The sequence below is a fragment of the Sciurus carolinensis genome, chromosome 13 (assembly GCF_902686445.1).
Source record: "Sciurus carolinensis chromosome 13, mSciCar1.2, whole genome shotgun sequence".
Classification (NCBI taxonomy): Eukaryota; Metazoa; Chordata; class Mammalia; order Rodentia; family Sciuridae; genus Sciurus; species Sciurus carolinensis.
This window is the reverse complement of record NC_062225.1, coordinates 17713851-17731642: the sequence shown is the minus strand read 5'-3', so window position 1 is coordinate 17731642 and position 17792 is coordinate 17713851.

Here is a 17792-nt window from a genome sequence, read left to right as displayed (position 1 = left end):
AGCTGTCAGGAGGCTGGAAAGAAAACATTATAAATAAGCATACAATGGAGTCAGGTCAGAACAAAATGGCGTTACTTTGGTTCTTTTCCATTTCAATATTTGTTCAGGAAAACAGATAATGAATGCATTGTAATTGAATTGAATTCCCACTGTAAACTACAAGTGCAATTTATTAGCTCCTAGAAGAATGTTGTCCTCAGTGATGGATTGGTATTCTCCAATGGTAGAGAAACATAATTGTGCTAAAATGGATTGATTCCTATTAGAGACCTGTCGCATAATTTGGTAACAAGTCACTCTCACCCCGTAGTGGAGAAAACGTGTTTTCTTTGAACATCTGGTTCAGATTTCATCTTGGAATACGAAGTTGCCAGAGAAAGTCCTGTTCAAACCCACTTGGGTGTCCTTAAGATTAAATAAATGATTTCTCTTTACTCTTTGGTGGGTTAAGATTATTCATTGCTTTAGTCTGACAATCACATTAAAGTAGAATAGGCTTTGTTAAGCATTAAATTGTGAGGACCTCAAAGAAAAGAGTTTAGGGACTTGCTAGTATCAGCATTACAACTTAAAAGGGTAATCTGTTACTCATTTAGGAAGCATGGAATGAGATCACCAAGCATGTTATGGCATGACCCTATTTCTGAATATAAACACTAGTCCACTTACTGGAGCTTAAAAGGAGTTGGAGTTCTAAAACTAAGCTCTAAAGAAAATAATGAAGTGTCATTCTCTGTACTGACAGCAGCTACTATTTATTGAGCAACTTTTCTGCCATACATTATACTCAGCCCTTTTAAGACATTGTCTAACTGTTATAATTTGGGTAAATGTTCCCAAAGGCCCACATGTTAAAGATTTGGTCATCGGCCTATGGCACTATCAGGAGGTGGTGGCGCCTTTTGGAAGTAGAGCCTAGTGGTGGGATATTAAGTCATCGGGGGTGTGGTGTGTCCTGGAAAGTGCTATTGGAACCCCAACCTCACCTTCACCTTTCTTTGCTTCCAGGCTACATAAAGTGAACAGAAGTCCTCTGCCATGTGCTCCCACCATGATGTACTATGTCGCCAAACAAAGCAACAGGGCCAAGTGACCATGGACGACAACCTTGAAACTGTAAGCCAAAATAAACCTTTTTCTTTATGAAGTTGATTATCTCAGATATTTTATTACAATGGTGCAGACCTGATTAATACACTAACTAAATCCTTACAATCATCCCAAGGGGAATACGATCACTATTTTACAAAAAGTGAGGCTAAGAGATTAAAATCACCTACCTAAAAGCTGGCACCTGATAGGGACAGCAGGATTCAAATCTAGGTCTGTTTGATTTGAAGTCTGTGTTCTTTCCATAAAAGAAATTCTGCTTCCGTTTTTGTTGTTGCTTGTTGGTTTGGTACTGGGGATTAAACCCGGGGGTGCTTAACTACTGAGCCACATCCCCAGACATTTTTGTTTTTTATTTTGAGACAGGGTCTTGCTAAATTGCTGAGGCTGGCCTTGAACTTTAGATCCTCCTGCTTTAGCCTCCCGAGTCACTGGTGTTATGGGGTACAACCTAAGAACAGACAGATCACCACTGAGAAATCCAAATTTGAACATCTTTATTAGCTGGCCATCTAACCGTCTTGCAGAACGCCCTAAAAATGGCTACTGGGAGAACAGCCCGACCATAGGATTGCAGGGATTTTTATACCATAAATCAGTATATCAATCATAAGTGTCTGTTGCTACGATTTAAAATTACAAACTAACATCATGAGATCTGAAATCATTAGCAGAGGGGGATGTAGGTCAAAATGACCTTACTTAGGTACAAACTAAAGAATGGTTACTAACATCTAAACAATCACTGTTGACATCACCCTTAACATGGTACATTGTTTAGGAAAACAGGAATCAAAAAGAGAACAATTTTTTGTTATACAAGAATTGCTGGGGCTGGGGAGATAGTTCAGCTAGTAGAGTGCGCGCCTCACAAACACAAGGCCCTGAGTTCGATCCCCAGTACCACAAAAAAAAAAAAGAATATATATATATATATATATATATATATATATATATATATATATAGTTGTAGATGGACACAATGCCTTTATTTTATTTATTTATTTTTATGTGGTGCTGAGGTTCAAACCCAGTGCCCCAGCCTTTAAGGTAGTACTTGATAACACAAAAAATACTTAATAAATGTGTAAATTAACCAAATAAATTAATACTTTTTGATTAATTACCTGCAATAGCCCATGTTACTTTATTTTGTTAACCAAAATATAAAAGACCATGTTGAATTCCTTATTAGAATTAGTATCTTATTGCATTTCTCTGACCTCTCAATCTATTAACCCAACCAAAAATCGAAGTGACTTTTCTTAATAACCCTCTACTGGCTCTTCCATTCCCTACCTCATCTTAGAACTCACAAGCATTATGCGGCAATCTATTCTAAAATTGTACAGGGAGCTGGGGTTGTGGCTCAGTGGTACGGCACTTGCCTAGCATGTGTGAGGCCCTGGGTTCGATCCTCAGCACCACATAAAAAATAAATAAATAGATAAATAGATAAATAAAATAAAATAAAATAAAATTGTACTGGGGATCAACACCAAACTTGTTTGTCTGATAGCAAACCAATTTTTGGTTTTAACTAATGTACAAAATTGGTATTTTCCATAACTGAGCATACACATGGCTATGTTGGTGTGTGCCTGCCATGACCTGGAGCCAAATAGGTGATATGATACAACACATAGCTGTATCTAATTTGCTTTGAGTGCCAGGAAAAGGGATTATAATGTACCTAAAGCAGGTACCAAAGAAAGATTGCTTATTTCATAAAATATCAACAAATCAACTCTGGGACATTAAAATTATTAAAGATAAATCAAAGAGCAGCTTTTTTTTTTTATTGTGAACAAATGGGATACATGTTGTTTCTCTGTTTGTACATGGCGTAAAGGCATACCATTTGTGTAACCATAAATTTACATAGGGTGATGTTGTTTGATTCATTCTGTTATTTTTTTTCCCCTTCCCCCCCACCCCTCCCACCCCTTTTTTCCCTCTATACAGTCCTTCCTTCCTCCATTCTTGCCCCCCTCCCTAACCCTAACTCTAACCCTAACACTAACCCCTCCCACCCCCCATTATGTGTCATCATCCACTTATTAGCGATATCATTCGTCCATTGGTTTTTTGAGATTGGCTTATCTCACTTAGCATGATATTCTCCAGTTTCATCCATTTGCCTGCAAATGCCATAATTTTATCATTCTTTATGGCTGAGTAATATTTCAAGGCCCTGAGTTCGAACCCCAGTACCGCCAAAAAAAAAAAAAAAAAGAAAGAACAGCTTTTTATTTGTTCTTTTTTGATATACATGACAGTAGAGTGTATTTTAACATACTATACATACATGGAGTATAACTTCCCATTTTGGTTGTACATGATGTGAAGTTACACCGGACATGTATTCATAAAAGAACATAGGACAGTTTTGTCTGATTCATTCTTTTGTCTTTCCCATTCCCATTCCCCCTCCCTTCCCTCCACTCCCCCTGTCCAATCTGGTGAAGCTCCATCCCTGCCCCCCCATTTGTGACTCAGCATCCACATATCAGAGAGAACATTTGGCCTCTGGTTTTTTGGGATTGGCTTATTTCACTTAGCATGATAGTCTCCAGTTCCATCCATTTACTAGCAAATACCACCATTTCATTCTTCTTTATGGTTGAGTAATATTCCATTGTGTATATGTGCCACATTTTCTTAATCTATTCGTCTGTCGAAGGGCATTTAGGTTGGCTCCATAGCTTAGCAATTGTGAATTGAGCTGCTATAAACACTGATGTGACTGAGTCACTATAGTATGCTGATTTTAAGTCCTTTGGGTTTATGCTGAGGAGTGAGATAACTGGGTCAATAGTGGTTCCATTCCAAGTTTTCTGAATCTCCATACTGCTTTCCATAGTGGTTGCACCAATTTTCAGTCCCACCAGCAACAAATGAGTGTACCTTTTTTTCCCCCCACGAACATTTATTGTTACTTGTATTCTTGATAATTGCCATTCTGACTTTAGTGAGATGAAATCTCAGTGCAGTTTTAATTTGCATCAAAGAACAATTAAAAGAAGTAATTATTAGCATGCCATCTTATTTGTATACAAGGGAGATAAACTGATTAATCAACTCTCTCTCTCTCTCTCTCTCTCAGTACTAGGGATTAAAACTGGGGTGGGGGGCTTAACCACTGACCTACAGCCCCAGTTCTTTTTATTTTTTATTTTGAGACAGGGTCTCACTAAGCTGCTTAGGGCCTCCCTAAATTGCTGAGGCTGGCCTCGACCTTGCAATCCTCCTGCCCCAACCTCCTGAATCACTGGGATTACAGGAATGTGCCACTTTGCCCAGTCTGACAGATCAAGTCTAATGAAAGCAAGAACAGTATTTACATAAAGAAAAAGGGAAAGCGGAAAAAACACAGTTTGGCAACAATGACTTTGCTTTCCTTTTCTTGGGTAAGTGCTATCTAGAGACAGCCAATAATAATTTGAGTTGTTTACAGCTTCTCTAGAAAACCTCAAGAGGTTAACCACGGAATATTTATGATGGTCTGTCTGTCTCTACATGATGTCTGCCTGTGTCCCTTTTGCTTATCCTAGGTCAGTCTGCATATCAACGTTTCTCCAGGGGTTACAAGTCAGAAAAATAAGTTTCCACACAAATAGGACATAACACTGAGGATGACCAAGCTAAAAATAATTTTTGTTCATTTTAAAAATATTCTTATTGAGCTCAGAATAATTTACATAGACCATATTGCATCTATTTAAAATGCATACTTTTTTAAAAAATTTATTTTTATTGTAAACAAATGGGATACATGTTGTTTCTCTGTTTGTACATGAAGTAAAGGCATACCATTTGTGTAATCATACATTTACGTAGGTTAATGGTGTTTCATTCATTCTGTTATTCCCCCCCGACCTAAAGTATATACTTTTATTAATCGTGTCAATTTTTTTTCAGAACCAGGGATCAAACCCAGGTTCTTAAACATGCTATGCAAGCACTCTACCACTGAGCTGCATTCTTAGCCTCTGATTATAATAATCACATTGTTGTCTTTGAGGTCTAGCATATGTTAACATACCAATTCTGACCTTCGGACTCTTGCCATTTGCCTAATTATTTTTTCTTCGGTTTACTTTCAATGTCTTTTTTGCTTACTTATTTACTTTAATTGACAAATAAAGACTGTATATATTTATGGTGTACAACATGATGTTTTGAAAGATGCAAATTGTGGAATGGTTAAATCAAGCTAATGCAATGTATTACATCATATATTTAAACTGTATTTGTGGTGAGAACACTTAAAATCTAGTCTCTTAGCAATTTTAAGTGCATTAGGTTTTATCAACTACAGTCACCACATTGTACGATAGATCTTTTGAACTTATTCCTCCTGTCTTATATCCTTTGACCAACATTTTCACAATCTACTCCCCACCCATATCCTCTACCTTCATTCCACTCTTTGCTTCTTTGAATTAGACTTTTTGCGATTTCACTTATTGGTAAGATCATTTGTATGGTATTTGTACGCTTTTGTTTTTTTGAGATAGAGTCTCACAATGTTGCTATGGTTGATCTTTAACTCCTGGGCTCAAGTGATCCTCCCACATCAGCCTCTAAGTAGCTGGGACTACAGGTGCATGTCACCACACCTGGTTGGTTTTGTTGTTGTTGTTGTGTTTTTTCATACTGGGGAATTGAACCCGGGGGTGCTCAAGGCCCTTTTATATTTTATTTTGAGATAGGGTATCACTAAGTTGCTCAGGGCCTCAGTCAATTGCTGAGGCTGACTTTGAATTTGCAATCCTCCCGTCTCAGCCTCCCTAGTTGCTGGGATTACAGGTGTGTGCCATTGCATCCAGCCCAGTTGATATTTTTTATAAGACGATTCTCACTAACAAGTTATTGGCTTAATTAAGTTAATCTGGTCGAATCAAAATATGGAATTTGTTGACTCGTCTAATTGAAAAGTGTAAGAGTAGACTTCAACCATAATGTGGTCTTATTTGAAATAATGATACCAGTACCCAATATTTTTCTCCCCTCTAACTCTTGGTTCCATTTCTATGTGCTGGTTTTATTTCAGGCAGGTTTTTACCTTGAGATGGTAAAATGATTGTCTTATATCCTTCAAGGTTCAAAGTTCAAAGGAAAGTGAAACAGACCAGCAACTCAGAGACCAGGCAAAGAGATTCACATGCAGGAAGTTCACTTGTCAGTAAGGGTCTGACAAAGGCCATCACTCAGAAAAGGTGAGAGAAGGCAGGGGAAATCTAACTCTGGGGTTATTTTATAAGGCTATTGCGTAGGCTTGCATGAGCTTCGGGTTGGGCTTTTCCTAGTAAAGCCGCTTTGGGTGGGCTGTTCCTATGAATCGCCTATGTGAAGCATTGGGGTTTAGCTATTCCTAGTAATTGCTTGTTACTAGGCCTTGCGGCCTTGTGTAAGGCCTTACGGTGGGCATTTGGAAAGACAAAGAGATATTTTAGTTAAGTTGGTTAACAAGTGGTGAGGGGGACGGGAGCTATCTGCTAACTTTTGTTTCCTCTGCAAGCACCTCTCTAGGGTAGGGAAGTAAAACTTATTCTAAGCTTTGGACCTAATAAAAGTTATTTGAGGAGCCAGGCTCTGAAGTGTGGGTCTGTAGTCCCAACTACTCTGAAGGCTGAGGCAGGAGGCTCAATTGAGCCCACAAATTCAAGGTTAGCCTGGGAAATGAGGCAAGACCCCGTCTCAAAAATATTTTGAAATGAAACCTTTTACCATGACCCATTATAAGTATTAAGCAAATTTGGTCAAAGAACTTTTCATGAACCAATCACTGTCACCAAGGAAGTGAAATTCAGATACTAGGCTGGTCTGGTCACATGTTTGACTCCTTTTTTTTTTTTTTAATAAGAATTTTTGTTTATTTATTTTTTAAATTTTTATTTATTTTTTTCATTATCTTTTTTTGACAGTGATAAATTTTTTAAAATTTCTCATACATATATATAGGGTAATAATGTCTGACTTAACCTATCATCCTTCCCATCCCCACCTGCCCCACCTGCCCCACTACATATTGCAAAGTTCCTTCATTCTTCCCTACCCATCCCCCCACTTTGTATCAGCATCTGCTTATCAGAAAAATTATTCAGCCTTTGGTTTTTTGGGATTGATATTCACTTAGCATGATATTCTCCATTTCCATCCATTTACCTACAAATGCCATAGTTTCATTCTTCTTTAAGGCTGAGTAATATTCCATTGCGTATATTTACCACAGTTTCTTTATCCATTCATCTGTTAAAGGGCATCTAGGTTGGTTCCACAGCTTAGCAATTGTGAACTGAGATGCTATAAACCTTGATGTGGCTGCGTCACAGTAGTATGCTGATTTTAAGTCCTTTGGGTATAAACCAAAGAGTGGGATAGCTGGGTCAAATGTTGGTTTCCATTCCAAGTTTTCTAAGTAATTTCCATACTGCTTTCCAAAGTTTCTACATCAATCTGCAATCCCACTAGCAAGGTATGAGAGTACCTTTTTCCCCACGTCCTCACCAACACTTATTATTGCTTGTATTTTTGATAATTGCCATTCTGAAAGGAGTGAGATGAAATCTTAAAGCAATTTTGATTTGCATTTTTCTAATTGCAAGAGGTGATGAACATTTTTTTCATATGTTTATTGATCTTTCATATTTCTTCTATGTGTAGTGTCTGTTCAGTTCCTTAGTCCATTTATTGATTAGGTTATTTGTTTTTTTAGTGTTAAGTTTTTTGAATTCTTCATATATCCTGGAGATTAGTGCTCTATCTGAGGGGTTTGTGGTAAAGATTTTTTCCCATTCTATAGGCTCCCTCTTCACATTCTTGATTGTTTCCTTTGCTGACAAGAAGCTTTTTAGTTTGAATCCATTCCATTTATCAATTCTTAATTTTACTTCTTGTGCTTTAGAAGTCTTAAGGAAGTTTGGTCCTAAGCTGACATGATGAAGATTTGGGCCTATTTTTCTTCTGTTAGGCACAGGATCTCTGTTCTAATGCCTAAGTCTTTGATCCACTTTGAGTAGATTTGTGTGTGAGAGATAGAGGGTGAGAGATAGAGGCTTAATTTCATTTTGTTACATATGGATTTCCAGTTTTCTCAGAACCATTCATTGAATAGGCAATCTTTTCTCCAGTGTATATTTTTGGCACCTTTGTCTAGTATGAGACCAAGCAGCTATGTGGGTTTGTCTCTGTGTCTTCTGTTCTGTACCATTGGCCTACATGTCTATTTTGGTGCCAATACCATGCCGTTTTTGTTAATATTGCTCTGCAGTATAGTTTAAGGTCTGGTAGTGTGGTGCCTCCTGCTTCACTATTCTTGTTAAGGTTTGCCTTGGCTATTCTGGGTCTCTTATTTTTCCCAATGAATTTTATGATTGCTTTCTCTAGTTCTGTGAAGAATGTCATTGGGATTTTAACAGAAATTGCATTGAATCTGTATTTTTGGTAGTATGGCCATTTTGACAATATTAATTCTGCCTATCTAAGAGCATAGGATCTTTCCATCTTCTAAGGTCTTCTTCAATTTCTTTCTTTAGTGTTCTGTAGTTTTCATTGTAGAGGTCTTTCACCTCTTCTGTTAGATTGATTCCCAAGTATTTTATTTTTGTTGAGGCTATTATGAATGGGGCAGTTTTCCTAATTTTTCTTGCAGTGTTTTGTCGTTTATGTATAGAAGTGCATTTGATTTATGGGTATTGATTTTATATCCTGCTACTGTGCTGAATTCATTTATGAGTTCTAGAAGTTTTCTGGTGGAATTTTTTTGGATCTTCTAAATATAGAATCATGTCATGGGCAAATAGAGATAGTTTGAGTTCTTCTTTTCCTCGTCATATCCCTTTTATTTCTTTCATCTCTGTGATTGCTCTGGCTAGAGTTTGAAGGAAAACGTTGAGTAGAAGTGGTGAAAGAGGGCATCCCGGTCTTGTTCCAGTTCTTAAAGGGACCTGGAAATGTTTTGAAGACTGCTCAAGAGAGTGACTAGAAGGCCCTAGTATGTCATCGGGGTTTGTTCATTGATTCTTACCTGGAGGAGAAGCAAACTTTTTGCATCTTTATGACAAGTTAGAGCAAGTACCCACTGGACTGTGAGTGAGAGGGAGAGAGTTGTCTCCTTGAATGTTTGTTTACATTTCAAAAAGAGGCTCTCAGTCCTAGGAGAAACCATTCAGGTAGTAGATGTACATATCAAAGGACAGAAAAAAAGATTTCTAACCACAAACATTCTAAAGTAAGTGCTCCAAGGGAAGGTTCAGGTTTGGGCTAGAAGAAATTGTAAATTTCCCCAGTAGCAAGGCAGGCCTGTAAGGTGGCAGTGGGTAGGGGTTATCCTGAGGATGCCACCTTGAGTTATTAGAAATTATGCCAGGACTGGACGTTGTGGCACATGCCTGTAGTCCCAGCAACTCTTTGAGGCTGAGGCAGAAGGATCACAAGTTTGAGGCTAGCCTGGGCAACTTGGCAAGACCCTGTCTTGAAATAAAAAATGAAAAGAGCCAGGGATATAGCTCAGTGGTAAAAACAGAACCCCGGATTGACAGGCTCAGTTCTTGAAATATAGTCTCTGAGACTCATTACCGAACAAGAGCTGAACCATACCTCCTTATCTTATGGTCAGGCTAGTATTTTCTTTCTTTTTTATTTTTATTTTACTTATTTTGGCACTAGGGGTTGAACCCAGTGGGGCACTTTACTACTGAGCTACAGTCCCGATTCTTTTTTTTTTTTTTTTTTTTTTTTGAGGTGCTGGGGATTGAACCCAGGGTCTTGTGCTTGCAGGGTAAGCACTCTACCAGCTGAGCTATATCCCCAACCCTACAGTCCCAATTCTTTCTAAATTTTTTTTAGTTGTTGATGGATCTTTATTTTATTCATTTATTTATATGCGGTGCCAAGAATCAAACCCAATACCTCACAGATGCAAGGCAAGCACTCTACCACTGAGCCACAACCCCAGCACCCCCAATTCTTTCTTCTTTCTATTTTTTATTTTGAGACCAGGTTAACTAGCTGAGGATCATGCTAAATTGCTGAGACTGGCCTTGAACTTGAGATCCTTCTGCCTCAGTCTCTAGAGGAGCTTGGATGACAGATCTGCTTCATCCCACACAGCTCATTCCAGTATTTTTCTTAATACCTTCAATTGTTTTTTTAAATGTTCTAAGTGCTTGATCCCTTTAGATCAGAGCACTAACTGCCCTTTGTGGGAATGAAGATTGAAACCAGAGCCTCCCACATACTAGGCAAGTGCTCTACCACTGAGCTACATCCCAGCCCCTTTTGTTTCTCATTTTAAGAGAGGGTCTTGCAGAGTTACCCAGGCTGTCCTCAAACTTCTGATCCTTCTGCCTCAGCCTACCAGATGGCTAGGATTACAGGTGTGAGCCACTGTGTCCCTCTTGTCCTACCCCTTATGATTCAATGAAGCCAATGTTTGTGGCAGTACCTTCCCTGAAGGAGGCCTCAAAAATATAAACTTCCTGTTTTTGTTACTCTTCTTAGAATCTAGCCCTGAAGCAACCTTCTTTCTCTGTTTCTCCAAGTCTTTTTGTATTTTCAGAACTCCTGCCCAGAGGCAAAAGGATCTCAGGGATGGCCAAGTCTTGCCCATTGTAATGATTCAGTTTAAAGTCCCAGTTCCCTTCCTAAAAATGTGTCCTGAATGCCACAATGAGAAACAATCCCTCTCTCTGAACCTCCACCTCCACACCAGTGAGTACCCTGCCAGTGGCATGCTTCTTGAGGATTTTCTACTTCTTTGTGTCTCCAGGGTTTAGCCCTCAACTGATTTTCCTCAAATATCTGATGTTTGCTTTGTTTGTAAAATCAACAAATACATTTAAAAAAATACTTTGTCAATTATATTAATCACATAAGCACTGGTCATCTGTCTACATAAAAGACTATATTCAGGATGAAGACTCTTAAAGTGCCTTTAAAATATTCATATTTTTGGGGGGGTTCAGGGAATGATCACAGAGGTGCTTAACCACTGACCCACATCCCCAGCCATTTTTTATTTCGCGACAGGGTCTCACTAAGTTGCTTAGGGCCTCGCTGAGTTGCTGAAGCTGGCTTTGAACCCTCAATCCTCCTTGCCTTAGCCTCCCAAGTCGCTGGGATTACAGGTGTGCACCACTGCGCCTGGCAAAATGTTTTAAATGCTGAGCCGGTGAAGTTTCTAGATAAACCTTATATAAAAGCAAGTCACAGCCTTCTGGTTACTTGTATTCCAATGTGTATACCAATAACAAGCTTTTATAAACCAAACCATTGATTGGTAAATCTCAATAATGGTTTTAGTTGTGGAGGATCACTGTCGGCGTGGCACTTGCCCACTGGGTTACTCAGGTGTCAGTTGCTCTTCAATTAGCTTAACCCTAAGCCAATGCTTTCAGGAATTCATTTATTCTCTTTCAAACAATGGAAACCATGTGTACAGCCTCCCTTTCACCTATGGCCATACCACATAACTAAGCCGGGCAAATCAAAATCTCAGAACTAAAAAAACTCCTCCAGAAAACTTCTAGACCTCATCAATGAATTCAGCAAAATAGCAGGCTATAAAATCAACACGCATAAATCTAAAGCATTTTTATATGCAAGCGACGGAACAGCTGAAAGGGAAATGAGGAAAACAACTCCATTTGCAATAGCCTCAAAAAAAAATAAAATACTTGGACATCAATCTAACCAAAGAGGTAAGAGATCTCTACAATGAAAACTACAAAATATTGAAGAAAGAAATTTAGGAAGACCTTAGAAGATGGAAAGATCTCCCATGTTCTTGGATAGGAAGAATTAATATTGTCAAAATGGCCATACTACCAAAAGTGCTATACACATTCAATGCAATTCCAATTAAAATCCCAATGACGTACCTTACAGAAATAGAGCAAACAATCATGAAATTCATCTGGAAGAATAAGAAAGCCAGAATAGCTAAAACAATCCTTAGCAGGAAGAATGAAGCAGCGGGTATCGCAATACCAGAACTTCAACTATACTACAAAGCAAGAGTAACAAAAATGGCATGGTATTGGCACCAAAATAGACAGGTAGATCAATGGTACAGAATAGAGGACACGGACACAAACCCAAATAAATACAATTTTCTCATACTAGACAAAGGGGCCAAAAATATGCAATGGAGAAAAGATAACCTCTTCAACAAATGGTGCTGGGAAAACTGGAAATCCATATGCAACAGAATGAAACTAAACCCCTATCTCTCACCCTGCACAAAAATCAACTCACAATGGATCAAGGACCTTGAAATCAGACCAGAGACCTTGCATCTTATAGAAGAAAAAGTAGGTCCAAATCTTCACCTTGTTGGCTTAGGATCAGACTTCCTTAACAGGACTCCCATAGCACAAGAAATAAAAGCAAGAATCAACAACTGGGATAGATTCAAACTAAATAGCTTTCTCTCAGCAAAGGAAACTATCAGCAATGCGAAGAGAGAGCCTACAGAGTGGGAGAATATCTTTGCCACTCATACTTCAGATAGAGTACTAATTTCCAGAATATATAAAGAACTCAAAAAACTCTACACCAAGAATACAAATAATCCAATCAACAAATGGGCTAAGGATATGAACAGACACTTCACAGAAAAAGATCTACAAGCAATCAACAAACATATGAAAAAATGTTCACCATCTTTAGTAATAAGAGAAATGCAAATCAAAACTACACTAAGATTCCATCTCACCCCAATAGAATGGCGATTATCAAGAATACAAGCAACAATAGGTGTTGGAGAGGATGTGGGGAAAAAGATACACTCATACATTGCTGGTGGGGCTGCAAATTAGTGCAGCCACTCTGGAAAGCAGTGTGGAGATTCCTTAGAAAACTTGGAATGGACCCACCATTTGACCCAGCTATCCCACTCCTTGGCCTATACCGAAAGGACTTAAAATCAGCATGCTACAGAGATACAGCCACATCAATGTTCATAGCTGCTCAATTCACAATAGCCAGACTGTGGAACCAACCTAGATGTCCTTCAATTGATGAATGGATAAAGAATCTGTGGTATATATACACAATGGAATATTACTCAGCTATAAAGAATAATAAAATTATGGCATTTGCAGGCAAATGGATGAAATTTGAGAATATCATGCTAAGTGAGATATGCCAATCTCAAAAAACCAAAGGACGAATGATCTCGCTGATAAGTGAATGATGACACATAATGGGCGGTGGGAGCGGGGCAAGAATGGAGGAAGGAGGGAATGTATGGAGGGAAAAGAGGGGTGGGAGGGGTGGGGGGAAGGGAAAAATAACAGAATGAATCAAACATCATTACCCTATGTAAATGTATGACTATGCAAATGGTATGCTGTTACTCCATGTACAAACAGAAACAACATGTATCCATTTGTTTACAATAAAAATAAATTAAAATTTTTTAAAAATCTCAGAACTTGTAGATAAGCAGCTACATAACAATAGGAGGTCACCATCAAAGCTCTAGACAAAATCCTATGTAGCCAGGCATGGTGGTGCACACCAGTGATCCCAGAAATTTAGGGGCTGAGACAAGAGGATCACAAATTCAATGCCAAACCTTGGCAATTTAGCAAGATCTTGTGTCAAAATAAAAGAAACAAAAAGGATTGAGAATGTAGTTCAGTGGTAAAGCTCCCTGTATTCAACTGCCAGTATCAAAGAGGAAAAAAAGAAAGAAAATCCTACATAGACGCTAGGCATGATGGTGCACACCTGTAATCCCAGCAACTCAGGTAGCTGAGGCAGGAGGATCACAAGTTCAAATCCAGACTGGGTAATTTAGTGAGCCTGTTTCAAATTAAAAAGATAAAAAGGACTGGGGATGCAGCTCAGCGGCAGAGGCAATAGAGTGCTTGCCTAGCATGTGTGAGGCCCTGGGTTCGGTTTCCAGGGTTGCAAAAACAAAAGAATCAAAATAAACAGAAAATTCTGCGCAGCTGGATGATGTTCCCTGGAATTGGATAAGAAGAGAGGTGTGAGAAAGTGGAGTTATCGCTGGGCACAGTGGTGCACGTCTGTAATCCCAGCAGCTAGGGAGGCTGAGGCAGGAGGTTGGTGAGATCAAAGCCAGGCTCAGCAAACATGAGATGCTAAGCAGCTCAGTGAGACTCAGCGAGACCCTGTCTCTAAATAAAATACAAAATAGGGCTGTGGATGTGGCTCAGTGGCTGAGTGCCCCTGAGTTCAATCCCCTATATCTGCCCCCCCCCAAAAATGAAAGTGGAGTTATCTTTTTCTACTCACTTTGCCACAAAAGACTCACCCAGGAAGTCTTATCAAGAGGAATTGTCTTTGCAGACTCCATGAACTCCATCTTGGTCTTTGATCTATTCATTGATCCACTTATTCATTCAGTAATTATGTTAAGTAAATATGTTAATTCATTTAGCACCTATTCATTAAGCACCTATTCTGCTCTGACATGGAGATATATCTGTGTTCAAAGCTGACCAGGTATGTGCCCTCATGGAGAATGTAAATTCTCATGAGAGAGATCTGTCAATCAACTACTATTATTCCTGAAATCTAAAAATCTAAGGCATCATTGATTTCTATTATAGGTTTAATAACCGTTTTCTTTTCCTTTTCTTTTTTTTTTTTTGTACCAGAGATTGAGGCCAGAGGTGCTTAACCACTGAGCCATATCCCCAGCTTCTCTTAATTTTTTTTTTTTTTTTTTTTGAGTCAGAGTCTCACTGAGTTGCTTAGGGCTTCCATAAGTTGCTGAGGCTGGCTTTGAACTTGGGAACCTCCTGCCTCAGCCTCCCAAGACTGGGACCACAGGCGTGCATCACCATGCCTAGCTAATAACAGCTTTTCAGGAAAGAAGAAGTGCTAAAATACTAAATATACACATTGATTAGATGTTAGAATTTAAAATGCCTCTGGCCTGGTACATACCTGTAACCCCAGAGTATAGGGAGGCTGAGCCAGTTTCATTGATTTCAGCACTGATTTTAATTATTTTCTATTTTCTGCTGCTTTTGGTGTTGATTTGTGCTTCTTTTCCCAGGGCTTTGAGATATAATGTTAGGTCATTTATTTGTTGACTTTTTATTCTTTTAATGTATGAGTTCAATGTAATGAACTTTCCTCTTAGCACTGCCTTCTTAGTGTCCCAGAGATATTGATATGTTGTATTGGTGTTCTCACTTACCTCTAAGTATTTTTTATTCCTTTTACCTCTAAGTATTTTTTTATTCCATCCTTGATTTCTTCTTTTATCCATGCATCATTCAATAGCATGCTATTTAGTCTCCAGGTGTTGAGTAGCTTCTATTTTTAATTTTATTGGTGCTTTCTAGTTTCATCCATTATGATCTGATAGAATGCAGGGTAGTATTTCTTTTCTTTTTTTTTTTTTTTTTGTATTTGCTGAGAGTTGCTTTGTGGCATAATATATGGTCTATTTTAGAGAAGGATCCATCCATGTGCTCCTGAGAAGAAAGTGTATTTCCTTGATGATGGGTGAAATACTCTATATATATCCATTAAGTCTAAATCATTGATTGTGTAGTTTTATTCTATAGTTTCTTTGTTTAGTTTTTGTTTGGAAGTTCTATCCAATTGTGAGAGAGGTGTGTTAAAGTCACTCAGTATTCTTGTGTTGTGGTCTATTTGATCCTTTATCGGGTCCCCTCTGGCCACAGAGAGAGACACGACAAATGTCTGAAGCTTTGGAAGTTTATTGTGCACAGTTCCTTTCCTACGCTTCTCTTACCCCTAGCTTCTGCGCACTCCCAGCTTCCCTTTTCCCAGCTTCTTCCACTCCCGCGTACTCCCTGCTTCCAGCTCAGCTCAGCTCAGCTCCAGCCGCCGCCGCCGCCGCCGCCGCTTCCGCTTCTTCCGTTCTGTTCCGTTTCCCTTCGCTCTCCCACCCACCAGGCTTATATACACTTCAATCAATCAGGGGAGAGTACACGAGATAAACACGGACAGCTGCAGGCACAGGATGGGTACACGAGGGGGGCATGCTCTAGTCACATCGTTAACTAGCCAATCATTGGAATTCGCTGGTTGTTTACTGTATAGCTGGCCGCCCCTGGCTCAGCGTCAGGCGCCATCTTGACCATGCCCAAGGCTGGGGGTCCCGGAAACCCCCACAATCCTTGAAATTGAGAAGGGTTTGTTTGATGGACTTAGGTGCTCCATTCTTTGGGCATATGTATTTATGATTGTTATGTCTTATTGATGTATGATTCCCTTAAGCAGTATGAAATGTCCTTCTTTATCCCTTCTGACTAACTTTGGTTTGAAGTCCACTTTGTCTGATATGAGAATGGAAACCCTTGTTTGTTTACGCGGTCCATGTGAGTGATATGCTTTTTCCCATCCTTTCACCTTCGGTCTGTGGATGTCTTTTCAACTAGAAGGTGAGTGTCTTGAAGACAGCATATTGGTTTTTTTTTTTTTTTTTTTTTTTTTTTTTTTAAATCAAATCTGCCAGTCTGTGTCTTCTGATTGATGAGTTTAGGCCATTAACATCCAGCATGATTATTGAGATATGATTTGTATTCCTGGTCATTTGGTTTATTTGGGGTTTTTAACTTGACTTAGTTTCTCCTTGGATTGACCTTTTCTTTAGTGTAGTTCCTCTCTTTGCTGGTTTTAATTTCTGTTTTTCATTTCCTCCTCATGGAATATTTTGCTGAGACTGTTCTGTAGTGCAGGTTTTCTAGTTGTGGATTCTTTTAACTTTTCTTTATCATGGAAGGTTTTTATTTCATCTTTAAATCTGAAGCATAATTTTGCTGGATATAAAATTCTCAGTCGGCATCCATTTTCCTTCAGTACTTGATATATGTTATTCCAGGACCTCCTGACATTGAGGGTCTGGGTTGAGAAATCAGCTGAGATCCAAATTGGTTTCCCACTATAGGTAATTTGATTTTTTTTCTCTTGCAGCCTTTAAAATTCTATCCTTATTCTGTATGTCAGTCATTCTCATTATAATGTGCCTTGGTGTGGGTCTGCTGTAATTTTGTACATTTGGGGTCCTATAAACCTCTTGTACTTGACTGTCCATTTCATTCTTTAGATTTGGGAAGTTTTCTGCTACTATGTCACCAAAAAGATTGTGCATGCCTTTGGTTTGTATCTCCATGCCTTCATCTATTCAAATAAATCTTAAATTTGGTCTTTCTATGTTGTCCCATATTTCTTGGACGTTCTGTTCATGATTTCTTACCATCTTCTCTGTACAGTCAACTTTATTTTCAAGAGTATATATTTTGTCTTCATTGTCTGAGGTTCTGTCTTCCAAGTGGTCTAATCTGTTGGTGATACTTTCCATTGAATTTTTAATTTGGTTTATTGATTTCTTCATTTTGAGGATTTCTGCTTGATTCCTTTTTATAAACTGTCTCTTTATTGAAGTGATCTTTCACTTCCTGTATTTTCTCTCCAATACCATCCTTCATTTCAAAGATCAATCTAACTATGTATTTTCTAAACTCCATCTCAGACATTTGTTCTACTGTTCGTCTATGGATTCTATTGATGGAACACCTTGGTTTGTTTGAGGCACTTTGTTCCCTTGTTTTTTCATGTTGTTTGTGTGTCTTCTCATCTAGCAGTATGGAGCCAAGGCAGTACAGACTCTACCCTGTAGTCTTTTAGTGTCCCTGAAGGCTTCTAGTACCTCACCTCTAAGA